The 14,877-nt window shown below is 40.1% G+C and overlaps 4 non-coding genes across 4 annotated transcripts in view; 3 read left to right on the plus strand and 1 right to left on the minus strand.

Annotated features, from left to right (window-relative positions):
- Nucleotides 1-10,313: 10,313 nt before the first annotated feature.
- LOC141361038 (small nucleolar RNA U3) lies at nucleotides 10,314-10,528 on the minus strand. Its single transcript, XR_012367087.1, has one exon. It is a non-coding gene; the product is annotated as a small nucleolar RNA U3 (small nucleolar RNA).
- A 1,604-nt stretch (nucleotides 10,529-12,132) lies between these two features.
- Nucleotides 12,133-12,251, plus strand: LOC141360165 (5S ribosomal RNA). Its single transcript, XR_012366678.1, has one exon. It is a non-coding gene; the product is annotated as a 5S ribosomal RNA (ribosomal RNA).
- Nucleotides 12,252-14,560: 2,309 nt separating this feature from the next.
- Nucleotides 14,561-14,679, plus strand: LOC141361063 (5S ribosomal RNA). The gene has a single exon (XR_012367114.1). It is a non-coding gene; the product is annotated as a 5S ribosomal RNA (ribosomal RNA).
- A 141-nt stretch (nucleotides 14,680-14,820) lies between these two features.
- LOC141360095 (5S ribosomal RNA) overlaps nucleotides 14,821-14,877 on the plus strand; it is a 119-nt gene continuing 62 nt past the window's right edge. The window contains exon 1 of the ribosomal RNA XR_012366608.1: nucleotides 14,821-14,877. This exon is cut by the window's right edge and continues 62 nt beyond it. This is a non-coding gene — a ribosomal RNA (5S ribosomal RNA).

Genomic DNA, 14,877 nt, shown 5'->3' on the forward strand with positions numbered 1-14,877 from the left:
CTGTAACGTTCTTATGTGACCACAGGATAACCAATATGGAACGTCATCCTACAGTCATATCAGGAACGTTATGATATGACCAAAGTAATACAATGTGGGAATGTTCTGTTAATGTCTCAGGTGTCCTATCTGTAACGTTCTTATGTGACCACAGGATAACCAATATGGAACGTCTTCCTACAGTCATATCAGGAACGTTATGATATAACCAAAATAGTACCATGTGGGAATGTTCTGTTAATGTCTCAGGTGTCCTCTCTGTAACGTTCTTATGTGACCACAGGATAACCAATATGGAACGTCTTCCTACAGTCATATCAGGAACGTTATGATATAACCAAAATAGTACCATGTGGGAATGTTCTGTTAATGTCTCAGGTGTCCTCTCTGTAACGTTCTTATGTGACCACAGGATAACCAATATGGAACGTCTTCCTACAGTCATATCAGGAAGGTTATGATATGACCAAAATAGTACCATGTGGGAATGTTCTGTTAATGTTCCAAATGTCCTCTCTGTAACGTTCTTATGTGACCACAGGATAACCAATATGGAACGTCTTCCTACAGTCATTTCGGGAACGTTTTTATCTGACCAAAATAGTACCATGTGGGAATGTTCTGTTAATGTTCCAAATGTCCTCTCTGTAACGTTCTTATGTGACCACAGGATAACCAATATGGAACGTCTTCCTACAGTCATTTCGGGAACGTTTTTATCTGACCAAAATAGTACCATGTGGGAATGTTCTGTTAATGTTCCAAATGTCCTCTCTGTAACGTTCTTCTGTGACCACAGGATAACCAATATGGAACGTCTTCCTACAGTCATTTCGGGAACGTTTTTATCTGACCAAAATAGTACCATGTGGGAATGTTCTGTTAATGTTCCAAATGTCCTCTCTGTAACGTTCTTATGTGACCACAGGATAACCAATATGGAACGTCTTCCTACAGTCATTTCGGGAACGTTTTTATCTGACCAAAATAGTACCATGTGGGAATGTTCTGTTAATGTTCCAAATGTCCTCTCTGTAACGTTCTTATGTGACCACAGGATAACCAATATGGAACGTCTTCCTACAGTCATTTCGGGAACGTTTTTATCTGACCAAAATAGTACCATGTGGGAATGTTCTGTTAATGTTCCAAATGTCCTCTCTGTAACGTTCTTATGTGACCACAGGATAACCAATATGGAACGTCTTCCTACAGTCATTTCGGGAACGTTTTTATCTGACCAAAATAGTACCATGTGGGAATGTTCTGTTAATGTTCCAAATGTCCTCTCTGTAACGTTCTTATGTGACCACAGGATAACCAATATGGAACGTCTTCCTACAGTCATTTCGGGAACGTTTTTATCTGACCAAAATAGTACCATGTGGGAATGTTCTGTTAATGTTCCAAATGTCCTCTCTGTAACGTTCTTATGTGACCACAGGATAACCAATATGGAACGTCTTCCTACAGTCATATCAGGGAACGTTTTTATCTGACCAAAATAGTACCATGTGGGAATGTTCTGTTAATGTTCCAAATGTCCTCTCTGTAACGTTCTTATGTGACCACAGGATAACCAATATGGAACGTCTTCCTACAGTCATATCAGGAACGTTATGATATGACCAAAATAGTACCATGTGGGAATGTTCTGTTAATGTCTCAGGTGTCCTCTCTGTAACGTTCTTATGTGACCACAGGATAACCAATATGGAACGTCTTCCTACAGTCATATCGGGAACGTTTTTATCTGACCAAAATAGTACCATGTGGGAATGTTCTTTAAATGTCTCGGGCGTCCCCCTAAAGTCACATGAGGAACCTTGAACTGCAAGACTTTTATAACCAACAAAGGACGTTTTAGGAATGTACCTAATGTTCTCTAAAGGTTCAGGTCTTTTCATCCTCTTTAGAGAACTTTTAGGGAACGTTGCGAAAGGTCGCGAGAACGTCACCTTCTACGTGGGTAGTTACGTAATTTATTGGTCATTTTTGGTAATTTCATGACTTACCAGCTGGCAACGTAACTGTTACGTCCTATGGAGGTAATTCCATTACCATTACAGTACCAAATCACCACGTCGCCAGTACGGACTCCTTACGTCGCAAGATAACCAAGTACGTCCCAGTTACGTAATAAATTCGTACTATTTTGGTAATTTCATAACTTACTAGCAACGTAACTGTTACGTCCCAGGGAGGTAATTTCATTACCATTACAGTACCAAATCACCACGTCGCTAGTACGGACTCCTTACGTCGCAGGATAACCAATTACGTCCCAGTTACATAATAAATTCGTACTATTTTGGTAATTTCATAACTTACTGGGAACGTAACTGTTACGTCCCAGGGAGGTAATTTCATTACCTTTACAATTATATAAACATTAATTTCGTTTTCTATTTAGGTTAGCTTATTAAAACTTTTCAGTCTCAAAGTTTCCCTTAAATAAGTCAAAATAGATTAAAATACACGAACTGCCATTTACATGGGAAACATGAAACAGCACGCGCCTCCCGCCCAGCTGACCTCAACCAGAGCGCGCGACCGTGCGTGCACAGCAGAACGGTGGCTGACAGGACGCGGTGTTGTTTCTCTGAAGTGAGACCCGTTTAAAATACACAAGAACTTATTTTAGTTGCTCAAGAGTTATGAAAACAGCATGTTAACATACTTATTAAGGCTCACAGAATCTCGCCCGACAGTATAAACCGCGATTTATGCTGCACTGACAGGATTGTTCATCTGACAGGAAATTTCATTTTATCAGGTAAGATACTAACTTCACAACAAATAAATCGATTTTTATGAAAACGTGTAGATATTTTTTAACCTTTATTTATTTTATTGTCTTTATTTTAAAGTTTTGTGGGACACGTTTGGCGTTTTGGACCGGTGAAGGTTAGAGCAGCGTTACCCTGGCAACCGGAACATGAAGAGGACCGCGCGCTCTCTCTCCGTCTAACAAAACTACGCCTGCACAATTCAGAAATGACATTTTAAATTAACTTATATGGAGAATCCATTTAAATGTTCATTTTAACATATGTTTATTTAAATGTTTGTAGTGTTCATGTTCAATAAATGAAGTATTCAAGCTCTGAGTCTGTCATTCATATGCTATGGTAAGTCTTTTAGTAATGGGCAAATAAGGACAAGTTAAATTAGTTATACTGCAGATGTCCGCCCAAAGAATATTAAATAAAAGATTTAATTTACTAACCGGTTACTAACATAAAACTTTTAATCCATTACGTTGTCACGACGTGCCCACGACAGGCAGATTACGTTGCAAAGTTACGTGCAGGCGACGGATCCAGGAATTTCACTTTTCCGGTCGCCACGACGTAACTCGATTCGTCGCCACGACGTAAGTTTGGTCATCATATTACGTCGACGTTACGTAACAGTTCGTATTTGTGTTAGCTGGGTAGGCTAATCAAAATCCTAACAATAAAAAATGATGGTTGTCTTAACAAAACTTAAATCACAATTAATCAAAGTATCTATACTAATATTAAAAGGGTTGTTTTTATTTTAACCTTGATTTATCTAAAGCTCTGCTCCACGGGGCAGACGTTTATTGCTATCAGGTGTTCGCATTTAACTGGATGGACAAAACCTTAGTATAATTAATTATAGTTGTACTTTTAATTGAATTGATCACTGTATAACTGAACAGACGGACCCTAATGAAAAATTATATATATATTTTTTATATATTTTTTTCAATATTTGTATAACCATGTTTGAGGAATAAATGTTTCTGACAGATAATTAAATAATACTGCCACACGAAAACAATAGAAAAACCACATATGACATTTAATGTGTAAATTCGTGTGATACAGTATGCTAAAACAAATAGTGCTGTGGTATTCCTGTCATATTTAGCATGTCCAAACGCTATGGTTTTATCCCACAAAAACAACAGATAAAAACACATATGGCATCTAATGGTAAATTCGTGTGATACAGTACAACAAAAAGTGCTGTGGTATTCCTGTCATATTTAGCTCTGTCCAAACGCTATGGTTTTATCACACAAAAACAACAGAAAAAACACATATGACATCTAATGGTAAATTCGTGTGATACAGTACAACAAAAAGTGCTGTGGTATTCCTGTCATATTTAGCTCTGTCCAAACGCTATATTTTATCACACAAAAACAACTGAAAAAAACACACATGGCATCTAATGGTAAATTCGTGTGATACAGTACAACAAAAAGTGCTGTGGTATTCCTGTCATATTTAGCTCTGTCCAAACGCTATGGTTTTATCACACAAAAACAAGAGGAAAAACCACACATGGCATCTAAAGGTAAATTCGTGTGATACAGTACAACAAAAAGTGCTGTGGTATTCCTGTCATATTTAGCTCTGTCCAAACGCTATGGTTTTATCACACAAAAACAAGAGGAAAAACCACACATGGCATCTAATGGTAAATTCGTGTGATACAGTACAACAAAAAGTGCTGTGGTATTCTTGTCATATTTAGCTCTGTCCAATCGCTATGGTTTTATCACACAAAAACAACAGGAAAAACCACACATGGCATCTAATGGTAAATTCATGTGATACAGTACAACAAAAAGTGCTGTGGTATTCCTGTCATATTTAGCTACACTCATTTGTTGTGTGGTAGTTTCCTGTTGTACTGAAGCAGTACCACAGGATTACCACTGGACTTTTTTGTAAGGAGACTTTTGCAAACTTGAAACTAACCCTCAGCTGACGCACACAGACATCAAGAATCAGCGTATGATTCTCAACTATGGTGACAAAAGAAAATGGGAAACAGTTCATCTGCATAATTTATTCATGCTGCAATGCATGCTGGGAGTCATGAATGAGTTTTGTATTATGCTGATACCCAGCATGCATTGCAGCATGAAGCTTTTCATTTGATAGTCACCATTGTTGAGATTCATAGCCTGATTCTTGATGTCTGTGTGTGTATTTTGCTCGTGTTTTTTATTTCATGTATTCCCAATGTTTTTAAGATTCATCTGGCTACCTCAACACTGAGTTTCTGTCACATTATAAGACTACTATAAGGGGTTGCCACCCATCTAATCACGTATGAGCTTCTGTATAAAGTCAGTAAATTACTTTTAACTCATGACACTAACACCATAATGGTCATAAGTCAGTGATAATATTTTATTTATACTTTTTTGCCATATCCATTGTCTTTCAAATCACATTGAAATAGCATGAACAGATGTTACACCAAAGGGCCAAACCAAAGATCAAGAGTCCTACTAAAGCAAACACCGATCACGAGAATGGTAACTATTATTTAGGGATCATTAGACGACTAGAGCTGTCCAAACTCAAAACAACTTCCACTGACATATCTTAAAATACATCAGTGCCCTTTGTTTTGCCTGAAAATACACAAGTAATGTTTTTAGTTAGGCATGTTTGTTAAAACTAGTTATATTTCCTAATTAAATTAAGGCCTATTCCTGGTTTAAGATAATCCCTGTTCAGGAAAACACCCCTTAATGATTTACTTCTCAGTAAGAGCTAATTTACATGTAATATAAAATCTAACTGGTTTGTAATAAGTGAAAATGGTAATGCTGTTTGTGGAGTTGTTTGATGATCTTCTTGTGAGATCTTAGGAAATCTGAGTAAGTCTGAGTCTCATCTAAGTCTGTAAGTTCAGTTTCTGCTTGTTTTCTCTTTAATTCGGTTCTTGTTTATCTTTCATTCAGTGATTGTGTTTGTTAATAGCAGCTGTTCATCATTAATCACTCAATCATCACTTCATTATGTCACAGTGTGACTTTTTCCGTGGCCGGAACCCAAAATTCGAGAAGATTGGTTCCGCCCGGAGATAGTTCCCGCCCGGACGATTTACCACAAACACCGGAACTTCCGGTAGTCTTCCGAGGACAAATCAAGCTAGATGGAATACAGTGGTTAGTGATTGGCTGAAGAGGAGAAAGGAAGGAGTATAAAGAGAGCTCTGGAAATACAAATGGGGTCGTGTGGTTCATGTTGTGTCAGTTGCTGTAGCGTGTGTGTTTGAAATGCTGTGTTGTCGTTTCCCCGGGAGTCGGAGCTGGCGTAAAGAGGACTGATGTCTGACAGAACCTGTATACAAAGGGAACAGAGGTTGGATTAACTGGGCGAAGAAGTCATCGCTAAAAGCGATTCACTTGGTGGAAAAGTGTGATTGAATACTTATCATAGCGGACGAGCTCCAGTTGGGAATCGGACTGGGAAATCTCGGCGAGACGATAAGGACTGTGAGTAAATGAACTACGTTATTGTGAAGGAAATCAGTAAAGTGTATTACCAGATCTTGTGTTGTGAGTCTAACACGCAGAGTTACGGCCCCACTGTAAAGGGAAGCGTGGGCGAGCCGGGGAGCAGCATTGGAAGCATAAAACACACGTGAGTTACAGTGAAGCTTGTATTATGTCTTGTGAGCCTAAAAGTGTATTACCAGATCTTGTGTTGTGAGTCTAACACGCAGAGTTATGGCCCCACTGTAAAGGGAAGCGTGGGCGAGCCGGGAAGCAGCATTGGAAGCATAAAACACACATGAGTTACGGGGAAGTTTGTATTACGCCTTGTGAGCCTAAAAGTGTACTATTTAATCTTGTGTTGTGAGCTGAATACGCAGAGTTGTGGCCCCACGGTAGAGAGGAGCATGGGTGAGCCGAGGAGAACAACGTATAGCCGCCAGGGGGTCCTGGTGTCCATCGTTTCCACACTTCATCCCCTCCACCAAGAAAATCGGCCAACCAACCGCACGGCGGAGTGTGGGGGAAGGTATCTACAATTAGGATTTCCCTGAGGACAAAGTGACGGATCTTTTCTGGATGGACAAACGGGCAGTGGTGAAGCATCTATCTACTGGAGTGAGTAAACCACCTTACGATTTGTGCTGTTGATGAAGGGTTGTTGGGCTGAAGTCTGCATGCAATAACTGTTCTTTTGTGGAGCCTCTTCAAGGGTTCGCCCCTGTGCAGTAATCTCTGGTACCGTGAGTAGAGGAGGAGCAAGGGAAGCGTTCGGCTTTACATACACCCATTCGATGTCTCTCCAACACCCAGAGCGCCGCAGGTCGGCCGTGGGTCCCCTCGTACCCTCTTGGATATCCGTAAGTCAGAGCACATTGTGTTCAACTCTCACCCTTTTAAGTCCACTGCCCCCGAGTAAAGGTTGTATGGAGTGACCGTTGTGTTGAGTGAACCTGAGAAAGTAAAGTCCCAGTCTTGTGTGTAGGCCTGTCACGATAACAAATTTTGCTAGACGATAAATTGCCTCAGAATTTATCGCGGTAGACGATAACATTGATGCTCCGGGACCATTATAATAATGCAGAAACACCTTTTCAAAGATCTATAAACTTTTATTTCTAAACAATAAGTAATACTGGAACTGGAAGACATTTTAAATATCCACAAGAAATGAACAAAATAACAGGATGATTGCGTTTTAGGTGCATATGCATGTTTGTCGTGTTGCCACTTTTAAGTGCTACGTTTTTACCACAAATGCGACATAACGGCTCATTCAGGTTTAGTGGTTCACCTCGGTCATTAGGTTTAAATCCAAAGTACTCCCACACTGCAGCTGTAGCGTTTGGTTTTGAAACTTGCCTGTTTACACGTGATAAGTGTTCGAGAGAGACGTTTACACCTGGTATTTAAATCCGTCTCTTTTGTCCACTTTCGACCGCTTCTGTCCTGAATACTGTGAGGGGGTGGTCTGTCGAGACGGTCATTTAAACGCCAGCGGGAGTAATTATGAGTTTTTATGGACCCAAACTAATATTATGTCCGCTGCTTGTTTAGTAAGTAAACATGCTGCACAGTATTTTCTACATGTATATGTTAGAGCTTTCTCTGAATTTTCAGCACAATTGATGAAATAAGATCGCAACTTTCACACGCTTGCAAAATGAAACTGCGGAGATCACCCGCTTTAGTTTATCAATGAAAGGCTAAAAATAGCACTGTTCACCTTGTGTCAGAAAAGTCAGAAAAGACGTAAAACATTGTGATCCGATCGATGAAAACGCATGTTAATGACAAGTGTAAACAGCCTCTAGTAAATCCATCTTTTTCTCCAACTCTCGTCTCAACTAGTGTTTTCTCCTGCTACACTCCTCACGTGGCGCTCATCCTCCTCAGACGCCTACTGTGAAAGGCTACGCCAGGAGTCCCCCCTCCCCACACAGATCATGCGACTGACAAATGACTGACGAGGGTTCACTCATTGTCACTCGTTGCACGGAGTGGTCATCCAGTCTCCTTGGTAGAGAGAGAGAGACAAGGAAAACAAACAAGCATGCAAATGTGAATTATCGCGGCCTAAAATTTTTTTTATCGAGCTCATTTTATTTACCGTGTGATTAATCGATTTATCGTTTATCGCGACAGGACTACTTGTGTGTTACTTACCTCTGCTTACAGCACGAACCTGAGAAAGAAACACGAACCTGAGGAAGAAATGCGAGTCGGAGAAAGCACAGGAAAGCCGTCACTACTGAAAACCCCGCAGTTTGGAGTATACCTCCGTCAACCCCTGCTGGTGAGGGACAGTGGTCGTACACTTATTGTGATTTCTTGTGATTCTGCCTCCAGGAGAAAAGGAGAGCGCCATGGGTATAAGGAACCAAGCCAGGAGCCTAAGGGGCGAGAGCAAGAATAGGAGATTAGTCACTACAAGGACACCCGCAGTTTGGAGTATACCTCCGTCAACCCCTGCTGGTGAGGAATAGTAGCCGTATACTAATTGTGATTTCTTGTGATTCTGCCTCCAGGAGAAGAGGAGAGCGCCATGGGTTCAAATAACCAAGCTAAAGAAATCCATCCCCCTCCCTGTCCCCGTGGAAGCTCCGCCTGGCGGCTCGAAGGAGTCATTGTTTTAGTTTCCCTTTCCATTTCCCCACTTCAATTTTAAATAATTTAATAAAGTTTCATTTTAATTACATTTATTCTCGTTTGTCTGGTCATTGGGGTGGCTTTGGGACCTCCTCGAGGAGGAAACTAGGAAGGGGCGTGGCTTGTTACACTCTGTGGTCCGCCCCGACCTGTGACAATTATCTCATTAACTTCAACATTGAGTCTGTTCTTTTACTGTTTGTAGTGTGGACACATTAAGCAGTGTTCTTTTGACACCAAGGATTTTGCGATGGGGTTTAAAGGGTTAAATGTGTAAGATATAAAAACACAGAATAGTAATGTTTTTTAACAGTCTTAAGGAGACCGTAAAAAAACATTATCTTGCTGGCAACCAAGCTGCCAGTTGATTACTGTTATTTAACAGAATGTGCTGTTAAAAAACAAACTTAACAGTCAAATTTGCATACAGAAATATGTTAATTTCACACAGACGTTAAAGAAAAGTCCTTGTATTTTGTTTTTTAAATCATATGAACTTAAAAACTGTTCAGGGGATTTACACAAGATAATATGAGAGATCTCTTAGTGTTTAATGTTTTGTTTTGTTAGGATTTGGCTCAGTTTTCGGGTTACCATTGTGCTGAAGAGTAGTGTGATTGTTTAGGTCAAGTATGGGCAGCAAATCATTGATGTTATGCTGCCTGTTGTTTTATTTTAAAGCAGTAACTTTGTAGTTTACTCATGATGAACTACATGAGATTTGTGTGAGAGTTTAAATGTTTGCAGTTTAATTTTAGAAGAAATTTTTGTGTTCTTGAGTACTAACACCACCAAATAAATATATATATATTTATAAACTTGAATGGATCCTGCAATTGGTTTCCTAAATGAAGTGAGTTGCTTTCAGGGCATTATAACATTAACATACTGTTAAAATAGGGGAGTTGTAAATTAACGGAAGTAGAACTGTATTTTAACAGTGGCAGAACTGTAAATTAACATTATCTTGCTGGCAACCAAGCTGCCAGTTGATTACTGTTATTTAACGGCACAATTTTTTACAGTGTAGGCATGCGCAGAAGGAATCGTCCGTGGAGCCAGAGGCGGAGCCGCGGTATCAAACTTCCGCCCAAACGCTCGGACACCCAATTCAACCACGCCGATCATACCAAGACAACACGAAAAAAGAAACCTTGTGGCGCAGTTCAAGCAAAACAGTGATTTAGGTAGTTTTCCAGTCCCGTTGTGGGAGGTTGTGACAACTAACACCAATAGTGCACTCCACCAAAAAATCTATCAACATGTTTGTTGCAATAGGCAGCAACCACAACACTCTCATATTAGAATACAAAAAAAAGACATTTCAATGCTTGCTTTCATAAACAAAACAACTTTTGTCATATTCTTTCTTTTAATTTCAAAGATCAAACCCACTCTGATCATGCACTTCTCTTTTTCAAGCTTATTAGGATTAAAGAACATTCATCAATAGCAATGATCTGTGATAACAAACACCAACCATTGCTTAATTCATGCTCAGAGAAACACATCAATACTCTTCATCGTGGTTCAAGAGACTCAACTCTTTCGAAACACATTTCCTAGTTTAGAAACTATAGAAACGATCCCTGAAAGCATAGTCTTGCCGTTTCACTGCACTTACCCAACACACCTTCTGAGAGACAATGAACCTCAATGACGGTAAGTTGTGGCTTTATGATACTCAGAGGGACAAAATGCTCAGAAACACAAAACTATAAAACCTTGAGCACGGACTGTAGTTAATGAATGGATGTGTGCAAATCTGTTAATAACAATGTATTTATAGTATTAAATATACAATGGTGGCATGGGCAGTCATCGCCTATTTTTAGAGAGTCGGGCTTGTAACCCGAGAGTTGCCGGTTCGAGTCTCGGGGGCCTGCAGGTTGCGACTGGTTGCGTTTTTCTGTCGCGGACAGATTTCCAAGGTCTGTGACAAACTCTCGAATCGCGACCAAATCGGAACTCGTTGCGGCTGCCAAAAGTCGTTAAGTACAAATATGACAGCAACGTGATTCGAACCTGTCTCGAGCTATCACAGAAGCCACAATATTTTTAAACCTCTTTGATATTATCCCACGTGATCTCTTAATGTGAGCGAAACGATGACAACTTGTAAGTAATCCAGACAATCCCAGTGCAGATGGTATTAACAGAGAAAGGTCAACCAATTGAAGGGCAGATTGATCGTCCATTCATGAAGTAATGGCCTGATCGTTGAAATTTCTCTGCAGAATTTATGTGAGGAAATTTATTTTCGCTGATGGTCGGGAACGCCTCTTTATCAACTGTATTGTAGTGTGTACACCTGGTCAGCGGTGTGTTGTGTAGTATGCGTGCAGCTCATAGACTGTAAAAAAGATGAACGAAGCGACGTCGCCTCCCTCCATTGTAATGAATTGAAGCCAAAAATGTCCGACCATGGTTGCCGCCATGTTACGTAAAAACGTCTATTTAGAACCAAGGCATGCGCAGAAGGAATCGTCCGTGGAGCCAGAGGCGGAGCCGCTGGTATCAAACTTCCACCCAAACGCTCGCATGCCCAATTCAACTACGCCGATCATAACGACACGCCCCGTTTCTATAGCATCAAATTGCTAGCTAAAATAAAACGTATCACAAAAAAGAACAATTGAACATATATCAGCATGATATCAACTACCTGAAAGCACCAAACCCATCTTTCTGAAACTTTTATTGGAAGTGTAAATAATATTTTATTTAGAGCAGAGTCCCATTCGTTTGAATGGAGAGGGCGGGCATTGTGACTTGTACTGCAGCCAGCCACCAGGGGGCAATCAAAGAGCCAGCGGCTTCACTTTTCAAGACTTATGAGGCACACACGGCGCAGCTATACCAAGAAGACAACACGAAAAGAAACCTTGTGGCGCAGTTTAAGCAAAACAGTGATTTAGGTAGTTTTCCAGTCCCGTTGTGGGAGGTTGTGACCACTAACACCAGTAGTGCACTCCACCAAAAAATCTATCAACATGTTTGTTGCAATAGGCAGCAACCACAGCACTCTCATATTAGAATACAAAAAAAAACATTTCAATGCTTGTTTTCATAAACAATACAACCTTTGTCATATTCTTTCTTTTAATTTCAAAAAACAAGCCCACTCTGATCATGCACTTCTCTTCTTTAAGCTTATTAGGATTAAAGAACATTCACCAATAGCAATGATCTGTGATCTGTCATTGTTCGCTTACGGCCACACCACCCTGAGCACGCCCGTTCTCGTCTGATCTCGGAAGCCAAACAGGGTCGGGCCTGGTTAGTACTTGGATGGGAGACTGCCTGGGAATACCAGGTGCTGTAAGCATTTAATTATTTATTTTATTATTTATTTTATTATTTATTCATATAATTTTTTTCCATAAATGCATCCTTTTTTTAATGTTTTATTTATTTACATTTTCAATTTTAACAAAAAATAAACAAACAAAACAAAACAGGGCTCAGATGCAGTAATTGCCAGTTATTACAGTCACATTTAGTACAGCAGTAGAAGGAAAAGTTATTGATAGAAGAACACAATTAGTTGCTACAGTTTGTTTTTTCAAAATGAGTTAGAAACGGATCCCAAGAACGTGAGAACATGTCCATTTGAGTAATGCGAAGTCTTTCCATTTGGATTATGGATAGCATATCAACTATCCATACCTTAAAGGAGGGAGGAGAGGGGGACTTCCATTCCTTCAATATCAGTCTCTTGGCAACTATCAATCCTAGTTCCAATGGTTGCCGCATTGAAGTTGGAATTGCCCTTGTTGCTTGTGAACAGCCAAAAAGAGCAAGTCCGGGTTCAGGCTGAAGGGGCCTCTGATATGCTTTAGTAGTTAGTAGTAGTTAGTAGTAGTTTTTTATTGTCATTCTGTACATGTTGACACATGAGAACGAAATATGTACTCAGGACCAGCAGCGTAATAAAGTTAACATAGTATGTACATTAACTAATTAAATCACAATTTAATAGACTAAAATTATTTTAAAATAACAACTTAATAGGATATCAATAACTAAAAGTGCACCTTCTGTAATAAATAATCAAATTAATCATCAAGTTAAAAATTTAAAAGCAATCCCTAGGGCTTTAGAATACCAGTCAAATATTTTAAACCAAAAGTTTGTCAGTGAAGAGCAAAACCAAAAAGCATGAGAAAGTGTTCCCTCTGACATATAACATCTGTCACACACTGGGGAAACTGATGGAAATATTCTATGTAGTCTGACTTTGGAATAGTGCAAACGGTGGACAATCTTAAATTGAATTAGTAGATGTCTGCTGTTTATAGAGCAGGAATGGATATTAGACAAGCAGGTGTCCCACATAGATTCAGGTAGTTCGACACCTAGCTCTTCTTCCCAAACATCCCTAGTTCTCAAAGTGTGCGCAGTTATACAGTCATCAAATAGACATACAATTTTTGATATGAGATGCTTGGAGAAAGGAGGGCTCTTACAAATATCATAAATGTCATGCTCCAGGGGTAGGTTTTGAAAATCTGCAATTTCTGATTGAGTGTAATGCCTAACCTGTAAATACCGAAAGAAATTAGAATTAGAAAGATTATATTTTTCCTTCAGTTGATCGAATGATGCAAATTTTTCACTTCCGGGGGCGCGGTTACGCTGCTGACCCTGTGTCTCACCGCTCACTACTATTATTGTGTATGTTATTAGACCTAAACGGTTTAGTATTTTATAGTATTTATTTATTGTGTTTTTAGCTGTTTTGCGCTTTACCGCCATGAATCTCTCCGCCATCTGCGCCGTTCTGGCAGCACTGTTAGTACTACCTGGAAGCAATGCCATCGACTCTGACAATACTGCACTTTGGATTATACCTACTATCACCTATTCTCGGGAGGCTTTACTCTCGCTAAGGAATAACGTAAACAGTTCGGTAATTGGGACCATTTACAACAGTTGCCCTTTGAAGGAAGGAGGGAAGAAAAGGAAACAAATGAAAAGGCGAGGCTCAAGAGGAGGAATTAGGAACCGGTTAAGAAGACGGAGAAGTCGTCACCCTCTTCCAGTAATCACTATATCCAACGTGAGATCACTTAACAACAAGCTGGATGAGGTAACACTTCGTGTTAAACATGAGGAGGACTTCAGACGTAGTAATCTCATCTGTTTCACTGAGACCTGGTTAAACAAGGACCATATTGTGAATATAGATGGATACAACGTAATAAGAGCGGACAGGAATAAGGTAACATCACAAAAAACTATTGGCGGGGGGCTCTGTATGTTTGTTGACAAAACGTGGGCAACACAATTTACTGTGATTGAACAGACATGCACAAGAGACTATGAGATCCTGGTGGTATCTTTTAGACCCTTTTATTTACCCCGCGAATTTGGGCAGCTCACAATTATTTTAGTGTATGTTCCAGGTCCCAATAACAAAGAGGCAGCCGAGTGTATTTCGGATAGCTTGAATACCGCGCTCTCTAGATCAGCTGATCAACCTGTGTTTATCCTTGGGGACTTTAATACACTGTCTCTAGCAACATATCTTCCAATGTTACAACAATATGTTGACTGTCCAACTCGTTCTTCACGCATCCTTGACTTATGTTATGGCATTAGTCTTGAAGTGGCTCTCGAATCGAGTCAGCGCTCGCTTACGGCCACACCACCCTGAGCACGCCCGCTCTCGTCTGATCTCGGAAGCCAAGCAGGGTTGGGCCTGGTTAGTACTTGGATGGGAGACCGCCTGGGAATACCAGGTGCTGTAAGCATTTAATTCTTTATTTAATTAATTATTTAATTATTTATTCATATAATTTTTTTCCAGAAATGCATCCTTTCTGTAAGCGTTCGCCGATGGCATGGCGTTGCCACATTAGTCTTGAAGTGGCTCTCGAATCGAGTAAGTGCTCGCTTACGGCCACACCGTCCTGAGCACGCCCGCTCTCGTCTGATCTCGGAAGCCAAGC

This window comes from Misgurnus anguillicaudatus, chromosome 23, assembly GCF_027580225.2.
Source record: "Misgurnus anguillicaudatus chromosome 23, ASM2758022v2, whole genome shotgun sequence".
In the NCBI taxonomy this organism is placed as follows: domain Eukaryota; kingdom Metazoa; phylum Chordata; class Actinopteri; order Cypriniformes; family Cobitidae; genus Misgurnus; species Misgurnus anguillicaudatus.